The sequence below is a fragment of the Sinocyclocheilus rhinocerous genome, unplaced genomic scaffold, assembly GCF_001515625.1.
Source record: "Sinocyclocheilus rhinocerous isolate Xijiao unplaced genomic scaffold, SAMN03320098_v1.1 scaffold7986, whole genome shotgun sequence".
Taxonomy (NCBI): domain Eukaryota; kingdom Metazoa; phylum Chordata; class Actinopteri; order Cypriniformes; family Cyprinidae; genus Sinocyclocheilus; species Sinocyclocheilus rhinocerous.
In genome coordinates this window covers 1,092-5,300 of record NW_015645672.1, presented here as the reverse complement: position 1 = coordinate 5,300, position 4,209 = coordinate 1,092, and the positions used below count along the sequence as shown (strand labels likewise).

The window sequence follows — 4,209 nt, the reverse complement described above, 5'->3', positions numbered from 1 at the left end:
TGTGGCTTGGCTATGGCACACCATGGAATATGTTAACTTATGGTTGCCATTGCCGGCTCTGCACGCCTCGGACCCCGAGTCACGGCCGACCCAAACCTCCACTTCCCTTCTTCTCACGACCGCCGGGGTGTTTCCGACGTGGGCCTGGCACCACTCAAAAAGGCCCCTGGAGCTCAGCTTACATCGTCACGGAGAGACAGGGCAGGGGGCCTCATCTCACTCTCGCACCCGCCACGGCGAGGCGACGTGGGCCCGGCATCGCTGGAAGAAGCCCCTGGAGCTCAGTCTCTGTGGCCGGCCGGGTAAGGGCCGTCGATAACCCTGCACAAACCGCCTCACCCTACCTCCTCCCTGGGACGCTCTTCTCCGGGAACTGCCTGGACCTCCGGAGAACCACCCCAACCTGTTCGCCAGCCGAACCCGGGCATCCCACACTTAAGCCCGGGTTACTGACCCGGCCAACCGCCCCCTCCGGAGAACCAAGCCACTGGTCACCCCGCCGGGGATTTACCACTGGTCACCCCTCATCGACTTAGGTTCTGGCCGCCTCGCCTCGGACTTCCAGGGTCCGAATGGGCCCCCCCCACCCGCCCTGGAGAACCATCACGTCGGCCTGACGGGGGGACCGAGCATCCACCCTCTACCCGCCCTAGGGAACCACCACGTCGGCCTGAGGGGGGGACCCTGCATAACCTGCTCTGCCCGACTCGCCCTCGCTCCTCCCCGGCCGCCTCTCCTCCACCGGCGCCCCCCGACCTCCGGAGCAGGAACCCCACCCGTGCACCAGCCGAACCCGGGCATCCCACACTTAAGCCCGGGTTACCGACCCGGCCAACCGCCCCCTCTGGAGAACCAAGCCACTGGTCACCCCACCGGGGATTTACCACTGGTCACCCCTCATCGACTTAGGTTCTGGCCGCCTCGCCCTCGGACTTCCGGGAGAGGGGAGTCTGGCGCCGCCAAGGCCCTACCCTCCTTCGACTCTCACCTTGCTGGGGGGGCCGCCTCTCCGGAGAGGGCCCCGGTGCTTTCCCCGCCACTGGTCACCCCCCATCGACTTAGGTTTTGGGCCGGTCGTCCGCCCGCCCGCCCCGGCCACTGGTACCCCCGGGACACCGGCGGGGGGGTCGAACCGAGGCCGCCCGGCTGGGCCTCCTCCTCGGCCGACAAAAACTTGGATCGAGGGATGACTTTCAATGGATCGCAGCGAGTGAGCTGCTCTGCCACGCACGAAACCCTGACCCAGAATCAGGTCGTCTACGAGTCATTTAGCACCGGGTTCTCCACAAACTTGCAGTGCATCTCCAGAGAGGGGCAGCACTCGTTCGGCCGCACCCCGGTCCAGTCCAAACGGCTCTCCACACCGGCCTGCCCCGGGGGGTCGACCGGCTATCCCAGGCCAATAAAAGTCCCGCGGCGCTGCGGTATCGTTACGTTTAGGGCGGGATTCTGACTTAGAGGCGTTCAGTCATAATCCCACAGATGGTAGCTTCGCACCAGTGGCTCCTCAGCCAAGCACACGCACCAAATGTCTGAACCTGCGGTTCCTCTCGTACTGAGCAGGATTACTATTGCAATGACGGTACATCAGTAGGGTACAACTAACCCTAGGCCCTCGGCCTTGTCTGTTTTCTAGCCCCCCAACCAAGACCACGCCCAGACCACTCTCTAAATAAGGGAGGCTTTATGAACCAGTCGGCTTTACCCAACTGTCTCCGAGGTTTTCAGGTCGGAGACCTCCCACACCGTGAGAGGCTCCCCTTCATGGTAAACATACCACCCAGACCAGCTTGGAGACCACCCTCCCGCGGGGGTCCCCCAAGTCACTTGGGATCGCCGCACTGGCTCACTCAGCTCGAATCCTCACGGATTTCCAAAAACCGGTCTATCCGGTGATTGGCTTCGTATAGGAAGCTGTAACAGGTTCGAGGCGACCGAGGGACTGGAGGGCCGCCTTTATACCCAGACCCGCAGTCCCAAGGTCACTCCCGTATGCTGGGTCCCAACCGACAACCCTGCCCATCACTTTCCTATACATATCAGAGACTAGTCACAGATACTCCTGCCGTTTACCCGCGCTCCCTCTATGGCAGCTTGTTTGACCGGGCGGCCTGCCATCCTTTTAACTGCAGCAACTTTAATATACGCTATTGGAGCTGGAATTACCGCGGCTGCTGGCACCAGACTTGCCCTCCAATGGGTCCTCGCCCATGGGTTTAGGATACGCTCATTCCAATTACAGGGCCTCGAAAGAGACCTGTATTGTTATTTTTCGTCACTACCTCTCCGAGTCGGAAATGGGTAATTTGCGCGCCTGCTGCCTTCCTTGGATGTGGTAGCCGTTTCTCAGGCTCCCTCTCCGGAATCGAACCCTGATTCCCCGTTACCCGTGGTCACCATGGTAGGCGCCTAAAGTACCATCAAAAGTTGCAGACATTTGAAAGAATCGTCGCCACCGCAAAGGGCGCGCGATCGGCCCGAGGTTATCTAGAGTCACCAAAGGGACCAGGGCGGGGACGGATCCCCGACCCCGGATGGGTTTTGGATCTGATAAATGCACGCGTCCCCGCCCGCGAGGGAGGGTCGGCGCTCGTTTGCATGTATTAGCTCTGGAATTGCCACAGTTATCCAAGTACCGGGTGGAGCGATCAAAGGGACCATAACTGATTTAATGAGCCATTCGCAGTTTCACTGTACCGGCCGTGTGTACTTAGACCTGCATGGCTTAATCTTTGAGACAAGCATATGTTACTGGCAGGATCAACCAGGTAACCCTCGGGGTTGGGACGGAGAACCGCAGCGCGCTGGTTTCCTACACGCGGGTCTCGCTCCGCGATGGGGGGGGAGACCCCCCGCGCGGCGCGGCCGCTCATAGGGCGACGTGCGGCGACCTCCCGCTCGGGGGGGTAACCATGAGACGGGGGGACTGGCCGCTGAGCGAGGCCGTAACCGGGAAAAGTGTGCTTCACGGGGACGGGAGGAGGGCGGCCGAGGGCCGGACAAAGCCGCCCCCCGCCTCGCGCCCCTATCCGACCGCCGGTGGCGGACCCTTGCGATAGACTGGCCGTCTGAGTCTCCCCAGGAAGGGTTGGGCCCTGGGCAGGCCCGTCTCATGCACGCTTGTACCAGACGCGGTGGGTGTGTCTGCCTTGTTCACCATACCTTCCACTCACCACGCCCCCTAGGTCGCACCCGCCCACAGTGGCCTGTAGCCGGGCGGGGTCCTAGCTCGGGCACGCAACACGCTCCACTCGATCAGGGGGACTTAAAGGAGCGAAGGACGCCCCTCTCGGTTTCTGTGGACTCCAAAACCGATTTTACGCGTTCGCCGGATTCGCAACGGCCGTCAGACACGCCGACCCCTCTCGGGCACACCTCCGGGATCCCGGGCGAATCCCAAACGCACACCGGGACGAGGCGCCTTTCCCGGCCTGCCCCGGCACCGCAAAGAGGGTGGAAGTCTGGCCCGAGCCCCCCTTTTCGCACTTAGTCGTTTTTGCCCTGGACTCGCCACTGGTCACCCCGCGAACGGAGCTCCACCCAAGGGGGGTGGGGGTCTTCGACTCGCCTCACCCAGGCCACGGTGAGGGGTACGTGGGCTAGGCATCTCTCCATACAGACCCTGGAGCTCAGTTTGCATTCTCAGACAAGAGGGGCTTCAGCCTGGCGTCACCCCCGCCAGGTTGTTGGGTTCTCGGTACCGGCATCGCTCGAAAAAGCCCCTGGAGCTCAGCTTTCATGGTTACGGAGAACCAGAGTAGGGGGTGTTAAAGCAGTGTCAACCCCGCCAGGGTTTTCGGGTACTCGGGCCCTACGTCGCTTGGAAAAAAGCTCCTGGAGCTCAGCTTTCATGGTTATGGAGAACCAGAGTAGGGTGCATCATCTTACTCCCATGCCCGCCAGAGTGAGGCCGCGTGGGCCCTGCTTCGCTCGAAAAAGCCCCTGGAGCTCAGCTTTCATGGTTACGGAGAACCAGAGAAGGGGGCGTCATCTTACTCCCATGCCCGCCAGAGTGAGGCCGCGTGGGCCCTGCGTCGCTCGAAAAAGCCCCTGGAGCTCCGCTTTCATGGTTACGGAGAACCAAAGTAGGGGAAACCATCTTACTCCCATGCCCGCCAGAGTGAGGCCGCGTGGGCCTCGAAAAAGCCCCTGGGGCTCAGCTTTCATGGTTACGGAGAACCAGAGTAGGGGGCGCCATCTTTCTCCCAT

The 4,209-nt window shown here is 61.9% G+C and overlaps 1 long non-coding RNA gene across 2 annotated transcripts; it reads right to left on the bottom strand.

The window, feature by feature from the left end:
• Positions 1-353: 353 nt before the first annotated feature.
• On the bottom strand, positions 354-1,896 carry LOC107706912 (uncharacterized). Of its 2 annotated transcripts, XR_001636197.1 has the most exons (3): positions 1,843-1,889; positions 1,387-1,607; positions 354-364 (listed from the first exon to the last, which is right to left on the bottom strand). It is a non-coding gene; the product is annotated as an uncharacterized LOC107706912 (long non-coding RNA). The 2 variants fall into 2 exon arrangements; XR_001636196.1 differs by lacking the exon at positions 354-364 and having other exon boundaries at positions 1,167-1,607; positions 1,843-1,896.
• Positions 1,897-4,209: the final 2,313 nt, after the last annotated feature.